We start from the raw sequence: 26,372 nt of genomic DNA on the forward strand, positions 1-26,372 counted from the left end.
AATTCACTATTATACTATCCAGGCAGAGTATTTTCACTGCCCTGAGACTCCTCTGTGATCTACCTATTCATCTCTTCCTCCCTTCTAGCCTCTGGCAACCACTGATCTTTCTACTGTCTCCATAGTTTTGGCTTTTCCAGAATGTCATCTAGTTGGAATCATATACTATGTAGCCTTTTCAAATTAGCTTCTGCTACTTAGTAATATATATTAAAGTTTCCTCCATGTCTTTTCATGGCTTGATAGCTCGTTTCTTTTTAGCACTGAATAACATTCCATTGTCTGTATGCATCACAGTTTATTCATTCACCCACTGAAGTACAAGTTAGTTGCTTCCAAGTTTGGGTAATTATGAATAAAGCTGCTATAAACATTCATGTGCAAGTTTTTCTGTGGACATAAATTTCCTGCTCCTTTGAGTAAATACCAAGGAGCCAGAGAAGTTATTTTTTGAAATATACTTCATTTTGGTGTTGTCAAGACAACTATGAAAGAATGCTAAAACTTGTGAGTGAAAACATGATGAGAAAGAGTACACTTACAGTCTCAAAGAAGCTCCCCACTAGGGTACTTATTAAATACAAATGAAGAATAGTAAGTTCACAGAGGAAAACTAGTGACCACCACATAAGGAATAATGTAATAAAACAACATTATAAGCACTAAGATGTTGTGCACTAAAAAGAGCACAACACAATTTATGTAGCATTTCTCTCTAAAAGTGTAACCTGAATAAAGTCATGAAGATGCTTCAGACAAATACAACCTAGAGAATATTCTACAAAATGACCAATCTGTACTCATCAAAGAAAGTCAGAGGAATTGGCACAGATAAAAGAAAGCTAAGGAAACCCATACAACAATTAAATGTAATGCATGATTCTGGATTAGACTCTAACTCTTTTTCTTAAACAAAATCGTTATGAAGGATGTTATTTGGCCAATAAGCAAAATGGAAATGTAGTCTATAAATAAGATAATACTATTATATAAACATTAAATTTGCTGAATTTGATAGCTGCATTGTCATTTTGTGAGAGAAGGTCCTTGTCCTTAGAAAATACATATTGAAATATTTAGGAGAAAGGTGACACAATATACACAAATTTCTCTCAAAAATTTCAGTAAAATAAATGTATACAGAGAGAGAGAGAGAATGAATATTCTTAAGTTTGAATCAGCTTCCAACATTTTATCTTTTGTGTTTTCAATGTCATGAAATATCTCTAAGTTTCTTTTTTTAACATTAAATTTAACCTTACATATTTGCAGGCACTCAGGATGACTTCATCATTTTCCTTACAATCACTTTCCTCATTTACACTGATAAATTAATCTTCACTAAGTTCTTCTGGCTGTATATCTAGAGTCTCTTGAACAACAGAGGTGTCAACATTCCCATGCTTAGATATTCCTTCTATAATTCCACGTATGTTTTAATTGAATTCTATTTCCAGGGTTTGTGAGTCAATCCCCTTTTATGATCATCCATGCTTTTAAGTCACATTTATTACTGGGAGATAAGAAGGCAACAAAACCACACCCATGCTGTTTGTGTGAGAACTGAACAACAGATGTGCAGAAGCCAATCTGTTGTTTGAAAGAAGTGGTGTGATTGGTCGTTGATCACTGTGCACACCTGTTGTTTGTTTAGTGATTGGTGTATCAAAGACCTTGAAGCAAAGTTTGTACTTTATAAATCACCCCAGTTAATATTAGAAACACAAATACCTATCAATCTACCTGTATTCATTGCAGCTTTGATTCTTTGAGAAAGCTTTTATCTATTTCAATCTAGAACAATAAGAATAAATACCCTCTACCAGGTAGCATTACTTTCTAATAAAACTGATTGAGTTCTTCGCAGATACAAATATGGTTTAAAAAATAGTAAAAGAAAAAAAAAGGATTATAATTGGTAGACTGGAGATTGCCTAAAGAGTTTACTGCCAGATATTATTGAGAGAAAGCAAGCTAATTTGTTAGCTTGCTTTTTAGGAACCTTTGACTTATGAAACACAAGAACTTTCTAAAGTTCCTTCTTGCTTAGACTTGGTTTCTGAGCTGCTTTAGCTCCCTAAGGAGAATCATTTTCAGCAAGGCCATCAATAAAATTACTCCATAAAGAAGAAAAATTGAATGAACGAGGTCCACAGCTCATCATATTTTTTGGCAATCCTGGTCTCGAAAGTCACCAATTACTTGATAATGGCATCTAAGAACAAATGCACTGATTTCTACATACTCTGAAAGAATCTCTGCAATATTTTAGTTGTCAGAATTTTAATTTTATATTCTCTCTGACTCTTAGATTTTTTTTTTTTTGCCCATTTAAGCCCAAGTCTGTTGTTGCAGCATCCTTAGGATCTGTCCAAAGTCCCTGCGATGGGCAAACTATTCATTCTCATCCAGCAGAGACAGGATGTCTTTGGAAAAAATTTCATCAGTCTAATGGGAACTACCCACATGGCATCGGTAATCTGTCTTCCTACAAAACCAATGAAGAAAGCGACTATGCTTATAAATCCCGATTGTGATAAAAGGTAATACAATATTTATCTATCAGCACCCCCCCAGTGTCCTATAGGCACAAATAAGCCTCATCCTTGAATAGTCTTCTAAAATTAAACTAAACAAAAGAAAACTCCTTCCCTTTAATTAGGTTTGGGTATTTTGCTGCTTGGAAAGAATAACACATTAGCCAGTTTACACATTAGCAGAAAGCATTTTATAGAAGAAAGGCTTTACCACCCATCGGTAGGAAGATAGGGGACCCTTAATTTATTCAACAAATCTTTTAAATGCCTATTATGTGAATCCCTGAGAGGATAGTATCAGGGAAATGAAAATGGGAAACAGGAAGCAATTGTCCCTGAAAAAGGTATAGCTTAGAGTTGTTAATCATTTGATCAATAGTTAAGTCAATTATCTCAAAGGTTTCCCAGATACAAGGGCAGAGCAGGCATTGTTCATTGACTCAACAAATGTATCACATTCCAACACACTACACTGCTTCGGAAATATTGTAGAATGCATATTAGCTCCTTATTACCATGATTTCTGACTCATTGGTTAACAGTATTACAAGTACTATGAAGAGTGTTTGATATATATTTACAGTAGTTATAAAAAGAAAACTCTATATTTTAGAATGATAAGGACCACTGATACCAAGCTATATGTAAGAATGAAAGTTTTGATGGGGAAAGTGGCATAATTATTGAGCTAGACCCGTGCCTGGGGAACGTGGACCTATTATCAGAACATAGATTCAGAAATAACAAATCTTGAACAAAAAGAGAAAATCTGGAGGCCTAACACTATCTGACTTCAAAATACAGGCGGTCTCTGACTTACCATAGTTCAAGCTAGGACTTTTTGACTTTACAGTGGTGTGAAGTGGTAATGCATTCAGTAGAAATTGTACTTCATAGTACACATAAAATCATTCTTTCACTTTCAGTACAGTATTTTAATAAATTGCATGAAATATTCAACATTTTATTATAAAATAGGCTTTGTGTTAGATAATTTTGTCCAACTGTAGGCTATTGGAAGTGTTTTGAGCACCTTTAAGTTAGGCTAAGCTAACCTATGATGTTGGACAGGTTAGTGTATTTAATGCATTTTCAACTTATAATATTTTCAGCTTTCAATGGGCCTCTTGAGCTATAGACCCATTGTAAGTCTAGGAGCATCTGTATATTCACACATGTGCACACATGCACGCATATAGATAAAATAAACAATCACTCATAATAATATTGTTAGAAATAAAGTTTTTCAGTGTAAGAGAATTAAGATAAAATATGGAATTAAGCAAACAAGACAAAATCAAGAGTTAAGCAGAAAGCCTATAATGTTAAATTTAAATTGCAATTTTATTTATAATTTCCTGTCTTACTTCTCTCTCTCTCTCTCTCTCTCTCTCTCTCTCTCTCTCTCTCTCTCTTTGTCTTTAAAATATGTTTCCCAGCAGTATTCACTACAAAATTCAAACAATAATAAGCCAGGGGCAAATAAAAACACTGGTCCCAAAATTGCAGACTCCAAGTATCATAATTTCTCACTAAAATGTACCAACTCCTTGGAAAAATGACTTATTAGGGACTGGGGAAGAAAGTATAAGACTAACCTGGGGCATCTTAATGTAACAGAAAGCAAGAGAATTATGAAGAACACTGTGGATGCAAACTATAGCTCCAAACTGTATTGTTTAGTAAAACAGACAAATCACAGAAGTCTTTAAGTGTATTGAAGCTGACGGGAAAGGGCTACCAATGACCAAATATGGGATATTTTGAGCATGAAGGATAATGACAGCAATGGATTAAAATAGGTAAAATACATAAAGACCATAATAATATTTTTAAAAACCACTTATTGGTCCCTCTTGGAGGTTCCCAGCATACAAATTTATTTTCCTAAAGATTAATAAATAAATAGAAACTAAAACATATATTTATCTATGTATCTTGCTTTTCTTGTGTGGGCTATAACTAAATAATTGATAAGAGAATGTTCTTTATTGAAGAATCACAACTAATAAGAGTACAAGTAATGATAGAATCAGAAAAAAAATCACTATTTTGAAAATTCTAATGAAATTTTATACATAGGCCATGGTTATTGATAACTGCTAAAGCCATTCAAGGAAAAATTGCCTGGAAAAATAAATGAAGTTTTAGGCTTATAATACCAGAACCTTTCAATCTTTATATTACTAAAAGTAATATGCCTTCTGGTATAATGCAATAATAATATATAGATCTACCTATGAATTAATTATTCCAGTTTCTTCATCCCCTCTACCAAAAACAAACAAACAAAATGAACCTGAATCTAATCAAGCCTCTATAAGTTTACAGTAAATAGTGGTATAAAAGAACACATTGAAAAACACCATGAGATCACTATCCACAAAATGCAGAACGAGGCAAATTTTATACAACTGTAGACTATTTTCTTCAATAAATAATTGGCATTTTAAAGAAGGTGGGAAACTGTTATGGATTAAAGGATAATAATTGACATACAACGCATAGGCTTACTTACATCCTTATATTGGCAAACAAACTATAAGACATTTTTGAAGCTAATAGATTTTATGAACATAGATTGGTTATCAGATGAATTTAAAAAATTACCCTTAATTTTTCTAGATTAAAAATATGGTTGTATTATTAAAATCCTTTATCTGTTAGGGACACTGAATTATTTGTGAATGAAAAGGGAGGATGTTTGGAACTTTATTTTAAATAATCCAGTAAAAAGAAACAAATAGAGACGTGGGAATTGAATGAAGAATGACAAAATATTGATAGCATTTGTAGCTGGATTAGTCCATGGAGGTTTGTTGTACTCTTCACTTTAATGTATATTTGAATGTTTCCCTGTATAAAAAAAAAACTAAAAAAGGAAAAAGAAAGTTACAGTTTATACAAACTGGAAATATAATTGGGAAAATATAATCCTACTAACTTTTCAGTTTTGTACAGTTTTGGAATCTTATATATTCAGTTCTGCTTCCAGTGTGGGTTGAATATAGATATCTTGCCAATAGTTTAATTATTTGAAAAATTGGCATAATTTAAAGGAGTGCTGGTACCACAAGGATATAGAGGTCTGTGTTCCAATGTTTTACACATTGGCAGCAATAATCTAGTTCAGTGATTGTCAAACTTTTGATCTCTTTTCATTCTTAAAAATTGTAGAAGGTCTTTAAGATATTTTTTACTGTGGGTGAAGTTTATACTTGTTCTATATTAAAAATTAAAACTAAAAAATTTCATTTATTTAAAAATAACAAAGCATTCAGTATATGCTATGAAAATTTATTTTTATAAAAAATAATTATTTTTAAATAAAATCAGTGAAGACAGTGACATAGTTTTACTTTTTTTTTTTTTTTAAGTTTTCCTGATGTCTGGCTTAATTGAAGGTGGTTACATTCTCGACTACTTTATCCAATCTGTTGCAACATATTCTTTTGCTTAAAGCAGATAAAGAAAATTCAGCTTCACATGGATAGATAAGTTGAAAAGGGAAGATTATTTTAATAATCTTTAGAGGCTATTAAAACAATCTTGTGGCTATTCTTCTTTGACCTGCACCAAAACTAAACAGGCCATAGTTTCTTAAAGATTAATTGCAATGTAAAATTAATTAACTTTTTATAACAATAAAATCTATTGATCTTGCTTGTACTTTGAATGCTTCTTTTACTGATGCCTAATTTTGATTTATCACTCATTGGCATTTGGAAAATATTGGTTAATTAAGTTGTATCTATCTTCCATTGGTAACACATTTTATTCTACAATATTAAAAATCACACTTAATATAGCCACCATTATCCTCAGAAAAGTTTTAAATGTTAGAAAATTGCCAAGCTCAAAGAAACAGATTCAAACGTTTCCAAATTCTAATTTTCACTTGAACTCACAAATTTTATCACTGGCAACAAATACTGTCAATTGTTTTCCTTGAAACGACAGGCTTGTCTTGTTTATTTTCAATACAATGTCTACCAAGTACCCAAGTATAAATAACCATAGTTTGTGTGTCATTTGTTCTTTCAATAAAATGGTGTTCCATGCAAAAAGCAACTCATTAAACTCCAAACTGAAAGAATCACACAAGTGTTTTATTGGAGACAATCACCATATTTTTGTATGCACCAAAAGTGCTTTATATGTACCTCATAGTTCATCAAATGGAATATTAAAAATATCTACTAACAAGTTGAAATTTAATAAAATCAATCATTTTACTGCTTCATCAAGTGTATTCTTAAGTGTAAACAGAAATGTATTACTGTGAAGACCTTTTATTACTGCATGACAGTGAAGAATACAATGACTGGGAGTATATATTAGCACCACTGCTTTGGTTTTTGATAAAGTCTCAGCAGTTTTACCTAGCATCAATGTCAATAGCACAATGAAAAAGGCAAATAATATTGATGAAAACAGTTTTGACCTCATGTATCTCTCAAATGGTCTCAGAGACCTCCATAGGTTTTTAGACCTAGCTATGAGAATCACTTGTCAATGTCGAACATACTATTCAGTTCCCTTACATATATGATACAATCATTAACAATTTTAATACAGGTAACTCACAGAAATAAATGGGCAAGATTCAGAGGACTGCAGCACTTTAATGCTTATTAAGTCATTAACTGCCTCACTCAGGCCAGTAAGTTGTCATGTACAAGTTCCTAGAGGAAAATACACAACCTATATTAAATCATTTATTCCTCTTCTTTTGATTATCTCAAAATAAATTATATGCAACACTGAATTTTACCTACTAGGGATGTGGAAACTTTTGAGAGGATTTATATTAGGCATTCAATTTCTAGGTTTTGTTTGTTTTTAGATAATTGTATATTCACATGTTGCTGTTAGAAATAATGCAGATAGGAGGCATGTGTAACCATTGCCACGTTTCCCCCAATGGCAACACCTTGAAAAACTATAGTACAGTACCACAACATTGACACAGTCAAGATATAGAACATTTCCATCACCACAAGGATCCTCTCTGGTGCCTTTTATGGCCACACCCATTTCATTCACTTTCTCAATTCCTTGTAACCACTGATCTGTATTTCCTTTCTATCATTTTGGCACTTCAAGAGTTTTACATAACTAGAATCACACACTATGTGACCTTTGAAATTAGCTTTTTTATTGTCCAGCATAATTCACTGGAGATTTATCCAGGTTGCTGCTTGTGTCAATAATTTGTTCCTTTTTTATTATTGAATAGAAATCCACAGTATGGATGTACCATAGTTCGTTTAATTCATCAATTGAAGGATATTTGGGCTGTTTCCAGTTTTGAGCTATTAAGAATAAAACTGCTATATACATTCATGTACAGATATTTGTTTGAACATAAGTCTTCATGTCTCTGAGATAAATGCCCAGCATTGCAATTGCTGGGTAGTATGATAGGTGCATATTTAGTTTTTAAGAAACTGCCAAACTGTTTTTCAAAATGCTTGTACTATTTTATATCCCCAACAGCAATATATAGATGATTCAGTTTCTCTGCATCCTTTCCAGTATTTGGTGATATTACTATTTTTTTTATTGCAACCTTCTGATTGGTGTGCAATGATATCACTTGGTGGTTTTAAATTATAAGTGTTAGACCATTCGTTATAGTCCCACAGGTCTCTAAGGTTTGATTCACTTTTTCCAGTGTATTTTGTCTTTGTTGTTCAGATTGAACAATTTCTGTTTTTTGTCTTTCAGTTTACTAATTCTTTCTTCTGCTTCCTCCATTCTGCTGTTGTGGCGATTTACTGAACTTTTTGTTCTTCTCTCCATTTGGTTCTCCTTGATATCTTCCATTTCTCTCATGAGACTTTCTATTAGTATTTCTCTGCTGCAGCTTTCTATTTACCGACTTGTTTTAGCCACATCCATAAGTGTTTGTTGAAGCATTATCATCACGGCTGCTATAAATCCAGTGCTATGGCTTCATTATTTCTGGACAGTAGTGAAAGTTCTGATTCTTCAGCAGACCTCCTCTGACACTGCCCCAGTGAAAGGGCACCTCAGTACTGCCAGATGGAAGTGGATGTCCCTGCTCCTCATATGGTCTCTGACCGTAATCCTGAAAGACACAATCCCAGATATTATAATACTGGAATGTTGAAATCCCAAAAGATCAAAATGCCAAAAATATAATTTTGGAAAGATAAATTCTTTAAAAGACATTTATTTACACTGTTATAGGCATATTTATTTGACAAACATATAAAAACATGACAGAACACTTCATAGGTCACTGTACACAATAAAATAGGCAATAATAACGTATAATTTTGCAATCATAAACACTCGGGTATACTAACGACAGTAGCACTGATATAAGTTATGAGCAGACAAATCATATCCATAAAGAAATAAATCAAAAAGCAAAATGCATAAATGCATATCACTATGGTTGGTAATTGTGTGCACTCAGCTTTATAACTGCAGTCATATGAAATACTATGAGGGACAGCCTAAGTCTTTTGACAAGATTGATGAGTTGCCATCACATATGCAGTTGTTCAAAGAGCTAAGGAGAAATTTTACCTTTCACAAATGCAGATGTACAAAAAAGACATCTCTTCATTTATTAGGAAATTTTCAGCTTTTTTATGTTTATGCACAATGTTTACAAACAAAGCCAATGTTGTACTAGTGGAGCCAAATTTGGAAAAACTGCATAAAATGAATTAGAACTCTCTAAAAGTCTTTGCACAATTTATCTCTCCAGTACTGGAAACAATGCAAAGATGAAATACGTAGCATAGCAAATTAGAAAAAATAATGCTGACAATTTAAGATAGTGAGAAAAACATAAAACAAACAAAAAAAACAAGCAAAACTTAAAAACACTAAGAAAATGTAGATGTACAAAAATGTGTATTAAAGTGATGATAGATTATGGGCAACTGCACAGAGGTAGTCATGGAGAGCTGGCCAATTTTCACAATCATTAACTATATTTCAAAGTCTTGCATCTTTTTTTTTTTTTGAGACAGAGTCTCGCTTTGTTGCCTAGGCTAGAGTGAGTGCCGTGGTGTCAGCCTAGCTCACAGCAACCTCAAACTCCTGGGCTCAAGCAATCCTTCTGCCTCAGCCTCCCAAGTAGCTGGGACTACAGGCATGCGCCACCATGCCTGGCTCATTTTCCTATATATATTAGTTGGCCAATTAATTTCTTTCTATTTACAGTAGAGACGGGGTCTGGCTCTTGCTCAGGCTGGTTTCGAACTCCTGACCTCGAGCAATCCGCCCGCCTCAGCCTCCCAGAGAGCTAGGATTACAGGCTTGAGCCACCGCGCCCGGCCTGAAAGTCTTGCATCTTAATGGTAGCTGCTTTTTCCTTCCCTTTCCCTTTCCCTTTCCCTTTCCCTCTTCCCTTCCCTTCCCTTCCCTTCCCTTCCCTTCCCTTCCCTTCCCTTCCCTTCCCTTCCCTTCCCTTCCCTTCCCTTCCCTTCCCTTCCCTTCCCTTCCCTTCCCTTCCCTTCCCTTCCCTTCCCTTCCCTTCCCTTCCCTTCCCTTCCCTTCCTTTCCTTTCCTTTCCTTTCCTTTCCTTATAGATGGGGGTCTCATTCTATCACACAGCAGGCTGGTTATGAACTCCTAGCCTTAAGTAATTCCAGATCCTCCCACCTCAGCTTCATGAATAGCTGGGACTACAGGCATGAGCCACCACACCGGGCTGTGTTTTTGTTTTCTTTTGTTTTTGTCTTTGTTTTTGTTTTAATTTTCTTTTCTTTTAGGGTATGGCTGTCCTAGGAGAGTATATACATATTCGTTTTCTCTGTAGTGCTGTTCTATTTGAAATTCTATGATTCACCATGCACCAACCTGAGCATTCCCTTGGAAATTTTCCCATCCTCCGTGCCATGCTTCTGTGTTGTTTTGGGTAGGTGGAAACCCATTTCACATATACAGACCACAGATTTTGTGGCAACAATAATGGTGATCAAACAGCAAAACTTTTGCGTAAGTGTCTTCTTATCCTACCATGTACATAGTTATTTGTGAACCAGTCAGTATTTTCACTGGCTTCCTCAGGAAAATATGGCTTTAATTTATTAAAAGCACCTGGAATTTCATCAGCTGGAAGAAATGCTTATGCAGACAAATGATGCATTTTTAAACCAAAGTTTTTGTCATTGCCCTATGGCGTGGCCAATTGTCTCATCTGTATTTTCTGCTAGATGCATTGGGCTGAATGAGAAAAAGAAACTTTATTGGTAACTCCTTGAAATTCACTTTTAAAAGTACCTGATTCCAAATCTGTCATTATGGCTTGGGGATTCAACTGAAATCCATTTTTTCCTGCAAAGTCTACCAACTCTTCAAATAAACATTTATAAAATGTTTTGCTTTTTCAAGTCATTAATATATAAACAAGTGGATAAGTTCTAATATGTTCAGACCCAACAGGGTCATGAATTGTTTATAGCTGATAAAAATCAGGGGGGACAGTTTTGAAAATGCCATCCCTTAGCCACTAGTTTTTCTATGTTAGATTTAGTGGTAAATATAAGTCTATCTTTTTTGACAGTCAAATCCCCAACCAAGAATTGTTCACCATTTGACATGTTTTGTAACACTGGAGGAATCTTTTTATCAGCAAGCATCTGGTTCAGAAGGTCACTAAGCTTGTCGAATTATTTTTATTCTCTGTGGTAAGGTGTTGTTTTGAAGGCAAGCATGTGCTAGGCGTGAAGGGCAAAAGTACACAATTAAATAATTGGGTAGGGGAGATTCTTGTATTTTTTGCCTGCGTTTTCACTTTTTCTATGATCTTCAAAACACTTGGAGCATTGGAGGGAGATCCTTCCCATCTAATCTACTGAGACTTACACACTGATCTCTGAAAACACCCTCATAATCAGACCCAAAATTGTGCTTTACTAGGTTTCTAGGTATTCCTTAATCCAGTCAAGTTGGCACTTAAAATTAAAGCCACAAGTCCACCCTTGTCAACTTGGAACCAATACACATCTTGTTAAACTGTACTTAATTTCCAAATAAAGACAATAACACAGTAGGAGTTGAATTTAGCATGATGTGACTAACATGATGCTATTTTACGCTGTGTATAGCCAAAGCACACTAAACCCTTCCTCAGGATTTGGCTTTCGATATTAGGGATTTTAATTTTTCAGGACTGTGCTTTTTGAGATTTTAGATATTAGTATTTTGATCTTTTGCAATTCAGATTTCAACTTCAGGATTTCAACATTTGGGATTATGGCATTTGGGATTGGGTCTTTTGTGAGTATGATTGGCATCATGTCTCTAATAACACAAGGGGTGGAGCCAGTAGGGATGAAAGTCCCAGACCCATACTTGGCCTACTTTGACACCAACCTATGGAAGTGTTGGGTGATTCCTTATAGGACTGCAAGGGTGGAAGTCCAGGCTCCCTACTTAGACTTTGCTAGCATGGATGGTGGTGGGGCCTCGGTTTTGTGTGTGCTTGTGTGTGTGGTGTTTACTTATAGGGAAGCAGTTACTGCTTAAAAGTTTTCTGTTTTGCAAGGCTGCCCTTTACCCTTTCTTTGGCTGAAAGAAAAGGGTTTGGGTGGGGGGTACTTTTTGTCTGCTTAGGTTGGTATTTCTAGGTTGCTGGCTTCTTTAGCTTCTAGTCCAGGATATATGATGAAAAACAATATCCAGGGAACTCAACAACCAAATCATAGCTCAGGTCCCAAGGACACCAGTCAAGTCTACCTTCTTATGTTTGCTTTATACGTAATATCCAGGGTTTTTAATTGTACTTAGTGGGAAGAACATGGAAAAGTAAGTCTGTTCCACCTTCCTAAAAGTAAAAATCCAAGGCATGGAAGTTTATACTTCAGCATATTACATATGTAAGTGAAATCACTTTTCTTTAATCTAGTTCTATGTGCATTTTACATCCTTATATAAATTTATTTCATATTTCTTGCCTTGTTTCTCTCTAAAAAATTAAATTTCTTTCATAAATAACTACTTAACAATTTATTAATAATATGTTAAATGTCATTGTCTTGCCTTCACTGCCTATTATTTATCCTGAATACAAGTGCACGCCTTGTATTAACTTGCATTTTACATTGGCTAAAAACTTTCCCTACAGGCATTACTTCTTCTTCTTCAACATTTATGAATAGTAGCCTTTTCTTCTCCCTTCTCACTTAAAGAATGTTTAATCTCTCTCCTCACTGCCTTGAACTGATTCTCATGGGTTTATTTTGAAAAAGAATTAGGAGGGGTGGATAATAAGGAAAATATGGCTATTGAATGCTGCTCCTCAATGCTTACAGCCTAAGCAGAAGACATTTTAATTAATTCAGTGCTTTGAGTGCTTTTTTAAGGATTTAATTATGCCTGACTGATCAAAATTTAGAAAAAAAAATATGAATAAAGTCATGCATTTTTATTGAACATTAAAAATGGAGTAGATCCAGAATTGTTTTCTTTGTAGCTTAGAGTGGATGCAGACAGCTATACATGTAGCTGAAACAAACAGAAAAATAGAACATGGTATTTGACAGTTACCTGAAGGACTCTCTAAGAGTTAATATTTTAAGTCAGTTGGGGATGTATTTGAACCATCAGTCCTTAAAGTTAAAACATGGAGCCATGCTACCTGGAAACCATGATAGGAAAGAAAGCATTTGAATGTGTTGCACTATCTGAGAACTCTTGCATATCAGAGAGCTTGATGACAGCACCAGCAAGAGATGAAAAGGATAGGACATTATCAACAGGGGGAAAGCCCAGAGAAAATCCTGAAATGGAATTGGTGAACCAGTACTGCTGGTGGGTACACCAATGCACATTGGTGTAACCTTGAGCAAAGCCCTTATCTTTTTAGTTTTTCTGAGCACCATTTACTTCATCTGTTAAATAAGGAGCATGACTGGGTAATTTTAAGATCCCTGACAGTACTACATGTCTACCTTCACAGCCTTACAACAAGATCTGGATAGTACAAGCTGGGTATGTTTGAATAACAAATAGGTAATTATTATTTATGACAGGAAAAGAAAGGATAGGAAATTCCACTCAACTTAAGTCCAATTGAAACTTGATTGTCACATTAATGCCTTGATCAAAGCCCATTTCCACTCAAAATTGTCTCCTTTGTATAAAATATAAAATTAAACATTCTATAAAAGGCAAAATCTAACAAGAAGTCAAAAAAGTCACCTTTTTGGTTAAATGTCTACATAGAGGATAATTCATAAATCTGTCTACTTTTCCCTTGGCCTATTCTCAAGTAATGCATCTTTTGTGAAAGTCTGATATAAAAACAAAACAACATCTGTTTACATCCTCTGCTATTTCCTTTCTCAGTGTTTCATAGTTCTCCCTGTAGAGGTCTTTTACCTCTTTGGTTAAATATATTCCTAGGTACTTTAATTTCTTTGTTGCTATTGTGAAGGGAATTGAGTCTTTGATTTGGTTCTCAATTAGATTGTTGTTGGCGTATATGAATGCCTCTGATTTCTGTGTATTAATTTTGTATCCTGAGACTTTACTAAATTCATTGATCAGTTCCAGGAGTTTCTTGGTTGAATCCTTGGGGTTTTCTAGATACAATATCATATCATCAGCAAACAGTGAAAGTTTGATCTCTTCTGCCCCTATTTGGATACCTTTGATTCCATTTTCTTGTCTGATTGCTGTAGCCAAGACTTCCAGCACTATGTTGAACAGAAGTGGAGATAGTGGGCAGCCTTGTCTGGTTCCAGTTCTAAGTGGGAATGATTTCAATCTTTCCCCATTCAGTATGATGTTGGCTATGGGTCTGTCATATATGGCTTGTATCATTTTTAGGTATGTCCCTTCTATGCCTATTTTCTTAAGTGTTCGTATCATGAAAGGGTGTTGAATTTTGTCAAAAGCTTTTTCTGCATCTATTGAAAGAATCATGTGGTCTTTGTTTTTGCTTCGGTTTATGTGGTGAATTGCATTTATAGATTTACGTATGTTGAACCATCCCTGCATCCCTGGGATGAAGCCCACTTGGTCGAGGTGGATTATTTTTTTGATAAGTGTCTGGATTCGGTTAGCTAAGGTTTTGTTGAAAATTTTCGCATCTATATTCATTAGGGATATTGGTCTGTAGTTTTCTTTTTTTGTTGCATCCTTTCCTGGTTTTGGTATCAGAGTAATATTCGCTTCATAAAACGTGTCGGGGAGGTTTCCGTTCTTCTCGATGTTGTGGAATAGTTTCTGCAAGATAGGTACTAGTTCTTCTTTGTAAGTATGGTAAAATTCAGGTGTGAAGCCATCTGGACCGGGACTTTTCTTTTTTGGGAGATTTTTGATACAAGCCATATATGACAGACCCATAGCCAACATCATACTGAATGGGGAAAAATTGAAATCATTCCCACTTAGAACTGGAACCAGACAAGGCTGCCCACTATCTCCACTTCTGTTCAACATAGTGCTGGAAGTCTTGGCTACAGCAATCAGACAGGAAAATGGAATCAAAGGTATCCAAATAGGGGCAGAGAGATTAAACTTTCACTGTTTGCTGATGATATGATATTGTATCTAGAAAACCCCAAGGATTCAACCAAGAAACTCCTGGAACTGATCAATGAATTTAGTAAGTCTCAGGATACAAAATCAATACACAGAAATCAGAGGCATTCATATACGCCAACAACAATCTAATTGAGAACCAAATCAAAGACTCAATTCCCTTCACAATAGCAACAAAGAAATTAAAGTACCTAGGAATATACTTAACCAAGGACGTAAAAGACCTCTATAGGGAGAACTATGAAACACTGAGGAAGGAAATAGCAGAGGATGTAAACAGATGGAAATCCATACCATGCTCGTGGATCGGCAGACTCAATATCATCAAAATGTCTATACTACCCAAACTGATCTACAGATTCAATGCAATACCTATTAAAATCCCATCAGCATTCTTCACAGATATAGAAAAAATAATTTTACGCTTCGTATGGAACCAAAGAAGACCCCAAATATCAAGAGCAATTCTAGGCAACAAAAACAAAATGGGAGGCATTAATATGCCAGATATCAAACTATACTACAAAGCTGTAGTAATTAAATCAATATGGTATTGGCACAAAAATAGGAATATTGACCAGTGGAACAGATGTGAGAATCCTGATATAAAACCATCCTCATATAGCCATCTAATCTTTGACAGAGCAGACAAAAACATACGCTGGGGAAAAGAATCCCTCTTCAATAAATGGTGCTGGGAAAACTGGATAGCCACCTGTAGAAGGCTAAAACAGGACCCACACCTTTCACCTCTCACAAAAACCAACTCACACTGGATAACAGACTTAAACCTAAGGTATGAAACTATTAGAACTCTAGAGGAAAAAGTTGGAAACACTCTCCTAGACATCGGCCTGGGCAAAGAGTTTATGAAGAAGTCCCCAAAGGCAATCACAGCAGCAACAAAAATAAATAAATGGGACATGATCAAACTACAAAGCTTCTGCACAGCCAAAGAAATAGTCATGAAAGTAAACAGACAACCTACAGAATGGGAGAAAATTTTTGCATCCTATGCATCCGATAAGGGACTGATAACTAGAATATACTTAGAACTCACAAAAATTAGGAAGAAAAAATCAAATAACCCCATTAAAAAGTGGGCAAAGGACTTGAACAGAAATTTTTCTAAAGAAGACAGAAGAATGGCCAACAAACATATGAAGAAATGCTCAACATCTCTAATCATCAGGGAAATGCAAATCAAAACCACAATGAGATATCACTTAACCCCAGTGAGAATGGCCTTTATCAAAAAATCTCCAAACAATAAATGCTGGCGTGGTTGCGGAGAGAGAGGAACACTCCTACACTGCTGGTGAGACTGCAAACTAGTTCAACCTCTGTGGAAAGCAATATGGAGATACCTTAAAGCGATACAAGTGAATCTACCATTTGATCCAGCAATCCCATTGCTGGGCATCTACCCAAATGATCCAGTGACACTCTACAAAAAAGACACCTGCACTCGAATGTTTATAGCAGCACAATTCATAATTGCAAGGCTGTGGAAACAGCCCAAGTGCCCATCAATCAAAGAATGGATTAATAAAATGTGGTAGATGTACACCATGGAGTACTATTCAGCTCTAAGAAACAATGGTGATATAGCACACCTTATATTTTCCTGGTTAGAGCTGGAACCCATACTACTAAGTGAAGTATCCCAAGAATGGAGAAACAAGCACCAGATATATTCTCCAGCAAACTGGTATTAACTGAGTAGCACCTAAGTGGACACATAGGTGCTACAGTAATAGGGTATTGGGCAGGTGGGAGGGGGGAGGGGGGCGGGTATATACATACATAGTGAGTGAGATGTGCACCATCTGGGGGATGGTCATGATGGAGACTCAGACTTTTGGGGGGAGGGGGGGAAATGGGCATTTATTGAAACCTTAAAATCTGTACCCCCATAATATGCCAAAACAACAAAAAAAAAAAAAAAAAAAAAAAAACAAAAAAAACAAAAAAAAAAACAAAACAACAACAAAACTTTGACAAACAAAGGGCTTACCAGTCCAGAGGAAGCTAAATGCAGAAAGAAAACTCTCTACTTTTATAATCCTCTATCTGGAAAAGCTCCATTTCAGTTTTAAGCAACTACTATCCTTCAATAGGGCCTCAAGAGTTTCTTTAAAGTTTCTTGGAGAAGAATAAAAATAAAAAATAATTTAAATTTTGAATGACTGAAAATATTATAGCATAAATGAAAATAGGAGGGCAGGCCAATTTTTTTTCACAGCAACATATTTCCAAATAAGGTATTACGTGAAACTGTTAGTAATGTTTACTTCGATTTTTGAAGTCTAAAATTATGTTTCACTCTGCCTTTACAAAAACATTTTCTTAATTTTCTATTAGAGTAGGGAGACAAAGAGGTTAACTTTCAAGAAGTAGAAAGGGTAAAGCCTAGATATCTAGTTTTACCTGAGTCAGATCGGAAAACCATTATCCTTATAATTATTAATATTAGGCTAGCACTTAAAAAGTGTTTTTGTAAACTTTCACTAGTGTCCTCACAATATACACTAGAAATAAACATTTTATAGGTAAGATAACTGAAATTATTTGCTTGGCTTGGTTATATTTAGCAGCTAATAAGTTATGAAAAAAGGTTCAAACTGAGGACTCATGACTTAGGGGAAGCGAACAGACGCTGAAGGAGGAAAAACAACACAAAGCATAAAGCCATTTGATATCTTCTCTCACCAATTATACTCTTCCCATTCCATATATCTGATCCTATTATCATACTCTCTTGGACAAGTTCAGTTTTTGTCACAGGTATAATTTTCGGGGACCACTAGAAAGTCTTCATGCTGCTTTGCCTGCAGCTATATAGTTGAATTCCATCTCTTTATTGAATTACAGTTAGTTTCTTTTCTTGGGTTTAAAATTTTAAATCCAGTGTGAATGCATCATCTCTGAAAGGTCCAGCATTTGTAGTTTTGCCAGATTTTACTTCAAGGTGGCACAAAGATGACCTCTGAGAACAGAGTTTAATAAGGAATAGGAAGAGAGAGAACGAAATTATTGAAAAGAGAAGAGTCAGTGAAGGTGTTTATATTCCCTAAGAAAGAAAACAGCAAGATATAAAATGGGGTTATCATGATCTCTAAGTATGACTTACATCAAAATAATTCCTAGAGATTGACAAAGAGGTGGCATAGCAAAGCAGGGTACTCTAGAGGAAACATTTCATTAATCAACTCTTAACTTACAACTTAACAATTATACAGGCCAGGGAGAACCAGGAAGATGACTGACCAGAAGCATGGGCTGCCAGATTGTCTCAGAAAGAAGGAAAAGTTTTAGATGAAAATAAATAAATAGACTGGGTGTAATTCTGAAGGAAAAGTGCCAGAACCTACCAGAGATTCCACCGGAAGAGGTTGCAGAGCAGAACAAGGAGCAAGATATTAGCAGAGAGCATCCCCCAAGAAGCCTGGAGCCCAGTAAAAAGGGTAGGTGGTGGTTTTGTTTCTCCTTCCCTCGCACCTCTGGCGGTCAGCAGGCTCCTGAACTGCTGGAGAGCCTTTCTACCCTCACAAGCCCCAAACCTGCTGTCACCAGTGAACTGGGAGCTACTTGAGGACAAAGCACCAGGCTGCCAGCCCCCCTTGGCATTGCTTCCTGGTCACCACAGCCCCGCACTGAGACAGCACACGGCCGTATTGCTTCTCCACCCACCGAGCACCTCTGTCCTTCCCAGGGAGCTTCAGCCCCTCAGTTTTTGTCTGGCTCTTTCCCACGCAAACATCTCCCAGCTCCTGCCCTGACCGTAGGGGCCACAAGGGCGAGTGGGTTCTGGGGGATCTGTGTGACCTCGGAGTTTGGGCGTTCCAGGAAGGCTGCCTTCTGGACAGAGGGACAGAGGTGACCAGAGTGTTATCCCTCCTCCATTCTGACACTTCTCCTCCTCTGCCCACTGTTGCCAAGAGGGATGATGGAGTTAAACTCTCAGAAGCAGCCCCTTCCCCTCTATGGTTGTGCCTACCGCACCCGAGCTTCCACAGAGAATAGGGCTCACACCTTTCCTTTTAAAGACCTGCAGCAGGACCAGGGGGTGCTCCACCTGTGAGCTCTCTGACCCCCGGCCCTCCCCAGTGCTGCTCGCCTGGCTGATTCAGTAGAGCCGCGCATGCACCAAAGCGGAGGGACGCCAAACCTGCTTGAGCACTCAACAGGCAGCTCGAGACCAGCACGCTTCTCCCTGGCATGGTCAGGGATTGAACTTGGGATTCCCAGGGAAAGGCCTGCAGGCCAGGTCCCATCCCCCCAAGACTCGATTGTGTTGCTTAAGAGCAGGAGGAGAGATTTGTGAGCTAATCTCAGGAGCCCACATGGGCAGAACTGAGAGAAGAGTACAATGTGAGTCTGGGTCACAGTGTATTTCGTGGAAAGTACCCTCACAGGAAAGCTGCCGTCTCAGCCCGGGCGGGGCAGGATCCTGGACTGGGAAGCTCCCAGCCTGCGGTGCAGTGGCTGGTGAGCTCAGCCAGTTCCAGCTCCTGCCTGCTGCCAGACACCAGAAGGAGACTGCAGGGCAGGGAAAAGGGGGAGAAGAGTGAAACTCACTCCTGACAGCCAGATGGTGAATCTCAGACAGCCCCTGTCTCCAAATGCAGGCTTTCTGGATTGGAGGGGTACTCTAGAGGAAACATTTCATTAATCAACTCTTAACTTACAACTTAATAATAATTATACAGGCCAAGGAGAACCAGGAAGATGGCTGGCCAGAAACATCAGCTGCCAGATTATCTCAGAAAGAAGGAAACGTTTTAGATGAATGAATGAATGAATGAATGAATAAATAAGTAAGTAAGTAAGTAAATAAATAAATAGACTGGGTGTAATTCTGAAGGAAAAGTCCCCAGAACCTACCAGACATTCCACGGGAAGAAGTTGGAGGGGTCACTTCAACCCCTCCCTGGTGGTTTTCCACAGTTTATCTGGGAGCAGACCCTGGACCCCTGCCAAAATAGCTCCCTTTGTGGAGCCTAGAGGCACGATCGCCTGACCCAGCCCTGCCCACCCTGACTCCTCCACTCACCTCTGCTGTGGTGTACAATAAGGAGTGGCCTTGGGAGCTCCAGGGCCCCGCCCACCGCTTGGGGCATTCAAGTGCTTCTCCTGAGGGACTAGAGCAGGTCACAGGTCCCAAAAACAACACGGCAGCTTTTTCCTTCTGGCAAGCGCCACCTATTGGCAGGGAGGACAACATGTATAACCCATTATAGCACTTACTGACTCAATCATACAGGGTGGCCTGGTTCATTCCTAGAAATTTTCAGTTCCTTTTAGTTCTTTTTTTTTTTTTATAGTGTTTTTGTTTGTTTGTTTGTTTGTTTGTTTGTTTGGGTTTTTTTTTTTTTTGAGACAGAGTCTCGCTTTGTTTCCCAGGCTACTAGAGTGAATGCCTTAGTGTCAGCCTAGCTCACAGCAACCTCAAACTCCTGGGCTCAAGCGATCCTGCTGCCTCAGCCTCCCGAGTAGCTGGGACTACAGGCATGCGCCACCATGCCCAGCTAATTTTTTCTGTATATATTAGTTGGCCAATTAATTTCTTTCTGTTTATAGTAGAGACGGGGTCTCGCTCTTGCTCAGGCTGGTTTCGAACTCCTGACCTTGAGTAATCTGCCCACCTCGGCCTCCCAGAGTGCTAGGATTACAGGCGTGAGCCACCGCGCCTGGCACCTTTTGGTTCTCAGTGTAGAAAAAGAGAATATGAGTAAAAGCAAAGGAAGATATGAGGATTTTAGGGCTGCAGTATTTGAAAAGTTTACCTTTTTATAAGTAGAGCGTATACTAAGAGTATCTAAGAGATCATGTAACTTTCTGTTCCATGTGTTACTACTTTTGTGCAAGTTTTAAAAGTAGGGGCCGGAGGCGGTGGCTCACGCCTGTAATCCTAGCACTCTGGGAGGCCGAGGCGGGCGGATTGCTCAAGGTCAGGAGTTCGAAACCACCCTGAGCAAGAGCGAGACCCCGTCTCTACTATAAACAGAAAGAAATTAATTGGCCAACTAATATATATAGAAAAAATTAGCCGGGCATGGTGGCGCATGCCTGTAGTCCCAGCTACTCGGGAGGCTGAGGCAGGAGGATTGCTTGAGCCCAGGAGTTTGAGGTTGCTGTGAGCTAGGCTGACGCCATGGCACTCACTCTAGCCTGGGCAACAAAGCAAGACTCTGTCTCAAAAAAATAAATAAATAAATAAAAGTAGGAAAAAAATGCCTCTATCTCTCTGAAACAGATATTGATCTCAGTAATTGCTACCAGCTTGAATTCAGTACAGACTCAGTACTGAATTCCCTAAATAATTCACCCTATGCAATCATTGCAACAACATGCGAAATAGGATATTCACAATCACCATTTTATACATGAAGAAAGTTTAACTAAAGTGGTGAAATTCTTGCCATGATCGTTAAATTATTAAGTGATTGTCTTAGTCTATGCAGGTTGTTATTGCAAAATACCATAAACTGGGTGGCTTATAAGCAACTATAATTTATTTATCATAGTTCTAGTAGCTGGGAAGTCTAAGATCAAGGAACCAGCAGATTTAGTGTCTGGTGGGGGCCCAATCCTGGTGCCTAGAGGGCAACAGTCTTTTCACTAGAACCTCACATGGAAGAAAAGGAAAGTGGTCTCTCTTGCTCCTCTTTAGTAAGGGCACAAATAGTCTTGAGGGCTCTTCCCACGTGACCTAATCACTTCCCAAAGACTCCACCTCTTAATACCATCACCATTATCTTGGAAGTTAAAATTCCAACATATGAATTTGGGGAGCACGCAAACATTCAAACCATAGCACAATTTGAGCCATAATTTGAATACAGATCTTAAGACTCTAAAGCCTTAGACATTATCCTCTGCATTTAATGCTTCCTTTGGAAACAGATTGGAAGGTATGATAACAGCAACAACTGCACTTTACATAAAGCAAATGTTAATTATATGTCAAGTGCTGTACCAAGAATTATACATGAATTTCTTGTATATCTTCCAATAATTTATGAAGTAAGAATTTTAATTATACCACTTAATGATTAGGAAAGGGAGACAGAAAATATGGTATATACGTACCATGAAGTGCTACTCATCCATAAAAAGAAATGAAATAATGTAATTTGCAGCAATGTGGATTGAAACTGGAGACCATTATCCTAAGTGAAGTATCTCAGGAATGGAAAAACAAACACCACATGTTCTCACTAATAAGTGTGAGCTAATAGATGGCTACACTTGGACACAAAGAGAGATAAAGGCCATGAGAAACCAAAAAGGAGGATAAGAGGGTGGGTATTGTATGAAAACTTACCTATTGGATAAAATAAACACCATTCTGGCAATGGGCACACCAAAAGCTCTGGCTTAAGCATTATACAAGATATCCATGTAATGAAAGCACTTGTACCCCCTTAATTAACATTTTTAAATAAAAAATAAAGTAAAATAAAACAAACAAATCTTAGGAATCTTTTATTATACTAAATATTCTGCTCTATTGGATTCCTGGGAACACTTTCCCTCCACCCTCTTCCTCAGTACCTGGTCCCCTTCTCTCCATTGTTCCATAGTCAGATATCAAACTATGATTCACTCTGCTCTGACAGACTGACATAAGTCACCCTAATAAACCTCTCTTCACTCCTGTTCTCTATAATTTCATTCAGCTTTGCTGTAATTTTTCTGGGCAGGAATATTGAGCCCCCACAAGTATGATGCTATACAGCATGGAGTTATTCTTGGTGGTATTCTTATTAAGATGGATTCATTTATTAAGTAACAGGTATACCATTTCATTCCAAATATAGAGAAAATCTTTCTCTTCATAGTAGACTATTTTTTTAATCAATAAGCCTATAAGTTACCCAAATGTAAACTATTCTGGTTCCTAAATGGACTCTTATGCTAATAGAAATTTGTAATGGCTTTAAACAAAATAAAGACAATAAATAAAAGCAAAAAGTAAACAAAGCATTTACAAGAGAATCAATTTTTTTTATTTTTAAATTGGCTAGATTTCTTTTTTTTTTGCTTTTGTTAAAACAAACTAACTTACCAGTATCATGATACTTCCCTAATGAAGTTTGAATTCATAACTCCTAAAATATGTTTCTAATACAAAATACACAAGGATTTAAATGGGGTATTTTGGAAACATTGCTCTCTTTGCATTATTAATGTAATAATCTTTAACTCTTCCAATTTTCATATATATGATTATTTTGTTAATAGCCAGGAAAGATAGGCAATCACTCTAAAAGTCTAGCAAAAAGTAAGATCATACCAATTAATGGGCAACTAGGAAAATGTTTTCTGTGTATTTGCCCAAAGTGTTTAACAGAACTTTTGATTAGCACTAAACTATCACCGGCATATAGTAGAAAGTGAATGGGCATTGCCCATGCAGATTAGATTAAAGTTCTGTAAATCCGTTTCCTCATCTGTTAAATTGGGAATAATTAAATTTACCTGGCATCATGGTTATGAAAGTAAATTTATATATATATATATATATATATATATATATATATTATGTGACACATTACAGAAGATCTCAAATCAGTTCTCATTGGTCCTCTACTGGGCTCATGTATTGTTTAGAACATACTCCAATGCTTATCAATGTAAAAGGCAGGAACAGTCATTGCAATAAATACCATGTTTCCCTGAAAATAAGACCTACCCATAAAATAAGCCCTAGCAGGATTTCTAAGCATATGCACAATATAAACCCTACCCCAAAAATAAGATTTAGTGATGGGCGTGGCTACACAGCATATCTGCACAACCCATGCATTTCGTCGCGGAGCAGTAAAGAAGATGAGCAGCCCTTCTCATCTGCCCCATTGTGACAGCTACTCTCCCAGAAGTGACCAGAAAGGTGCGGACAGCCCCACCAACAAGGTTGGCTCCCCTTGTCAGGTCCCGGTCATTCTGTACGTGCTGCAAGCTGAGGCATTGAGGGGAAAATAACACATGCCCTGAAAATAAGTCCTAGGGTGTCTTCTTGAGGAAAAATAAATATAAGACCCTCTCTTATTTTTGGGGAAACACAGTAACTTTAAAAATATATCACATTTTGAAACAACTTTAAGAATCACCACCTGCTGCCTGGCATTTCCCAGGCTTCTCCACTTTGAATAGGCTGGGAGCGCAAGGTTATTGGGCAATTTAAAAACAACCGTGCTGCATATTGTTGCCTTGGGAACCAAGCTGTCTTTCGAAAGGTTCTTGAATTTTGCAAGCATGGTCATGAGATTCTAATTGAAAGTTATTTGGAAAGTGTCAATTTGATATTTTAAAAAAGGCCAAGTAAATACAAATATTACTGACCATTATAAAACTACTGATTTCTCATTTGATGCACTTACTGAAGCCCAACACACTGGAAACTGAAAAGGATGCCATCACTTTTGATAAGGTGTCATGTATATCAACAAAACTTTCAGGTGAAATTTAAAAAGCCAAAAATGGAAATATATTTCATCAAGCAATCCTGAGGGTTTTTTTTTTAAATCTCTTCTATGTAAATTCATTTCAAAAATTGTCCTGAAGCTACATTTATGATGGTGGGAAAACTACTACCCTGATTTATAGTGATTTATATATGTAGTCCATAAGCAAACACCTGGAAAGCTAAGTTAGCTTTGATTGTAATTTGAGAGAGAAATTAATCTATCTTCAAGTTTTCTTATCTTAAAATTGTGAGCATCTGTGTCACTGAATGTTTTGGTCCCCAAAAGGAAGAAATAAAAATAAATTTTTGAAAGCAAGTGTAAAGGAAAATCATACAGGAAAAATTTTAAGTCGCTCTGAGAAGTTTCCATTTAATTTCCTTTACATATTTTCTAACTGATTTTCTAATATATCTAGTAATTCTTTTAGCATTATTGCTATATATAGTGGCAGTTTATCCTGGCCACTGATATCTTTTTCTAGCCTTCAAATTTTAGCATTCATGTCTCCAAGCTTTGATGTTATCATTGAAAAATGCACTTTTAGCCACTGCAGAAGCTCTTTTATTTGCTACTGTGGTTTATTTAAACAAGAATGATAATAGTTACTATTTCTAGACCCCTGTTGTTATTCTCTCTGGATCCATGAACTCTTCCTTCTGTCATATCATTGTTTGTCAAGGAACTCATTTTTGTTATTACTGTTGTCCTTAAGAATGAATCCATTCATATCTGTGCTGCTTTTACAAAGACTAACTGATAAAGAGTAATATTTAGCATGGCTGTTCGTCTTTTAGTATCTGAGGAAAAAACATACTAAAGGATATATTTGTAAAAGGCATAGCAGAACAAAAGTATTTTTTTTCTTTTGAATTACTGGATAGGTCTAGGTAGAAAAGCATCTAATTTATCCAAAATAGTATTGATTCTGTGGATAAATTTCTCATAGTTGATCAGAGAGAAAAAAACACTCTCCCTCTCACCCTCCTCACCTTAGCAGGATGGAAACTCTAGTCCTGTTGGGTGTGGCTTTCTCTCCCCTCAGATCACAGTCAAGAGTACGGTATCTCACTGTTAGGGACAGACCACCAGTATTTCTCATCCTTTCCAGTTTCAAGATTCCTTGGAGAGGCTAAATTCCTGGTGACCCCAAGAGATTAAGCAATCACTTCCTCCACCCAACTCCATTTATGGGATGGGACTCTTCCCTAGGCACAGCAGGGCAAGAATGCTGGGACTCCAATGGTCATAACCTCAGATAACTCATAGAGAACACGTTTTATGCCAGAGGAAACAAGCCAAGGAGACCTGAGGCTACTGCCACCACCCAATGCTCTGCTCATAAGAAGTGGTGACACTCTTGGCTCTAGCTATGAAGAAGTGGCTCAGACGTTTTGCCTGGTGGGAAATGTAATCCATAAGAACAGAGAGATATGAAGTTCTCCTCAAAGGAGATGATTTGGTTTGAAACACAATGTGAATAAGCACAAATCTAAGAGCTCTCTTGAAGGCAATGAATATTTTGGTGGTAAACAATTAAGATTACCATGGAAGCACCATGAGACCAATAAGCTAAACCACAGAGCTTCTATGTGACCAGAGAGAACAAGACAAGTAACAGCTAAGAAGGGCACTCCCAAGGTCAGAGTAAAAAATAGCCCCCAAAATTACCTCTGCAAAAGGGCCTAAGTTTAAACTGGACTATGGACCAATTTATGCCCCTGGGATTTAGCAGAAAAATTGCTAGATCCTACTACCAGTGCACGATACAAACAGAGGCAGACAACTTAGCAGAGAGTTTAGGAAAGAGACAAAGAGAACACTA

At 37.0% G+C, this 26,372-nt stretch overlaps 1 long non-coding RNA gene across 1 annotated transcript in view; it reads right to left on the reverse strand.

The window, feature by feature from the left end:
• Window positions 1-7,725: 7,725 nt before the first annotated feature.
• The window catches only part of LOC142870898 (uncharacterized), a 30,621-nt gene continuing 11,974 nt past the window's right edge, over window positions 7,726-26,372 (reverse strand). Inside the window, exons 2-3 of the long non-coding RNA XR_012919220.1 lie at window positions 20,131-20,279; window positions 7,726-8,631 (exon numbers count right to left, since the gene is read on the reverse strand). This is a non-coding gene — a long non-coding RNA (uncharacterized LOC142870898). The remainder of the gene's footprint in view (window positions 8,632-20,130; window positions 20,280-26,372) is intronic.

This window comes from Microcebus murinus, chromosome 5, assembly GCF_040939455.1.
Source record: "Microcebus murinus isolate Inina chromosome 5, M.murinus_Inina_mat1.0, whole genome shotgun sequence".
Taxonomy (NCBI): domain Eukaryota; kingdom Metazoa; phylum Chordata; class Mammalia; order Primates; family Cheirogaleidae; genus Microcebus; species Microcebus murinus.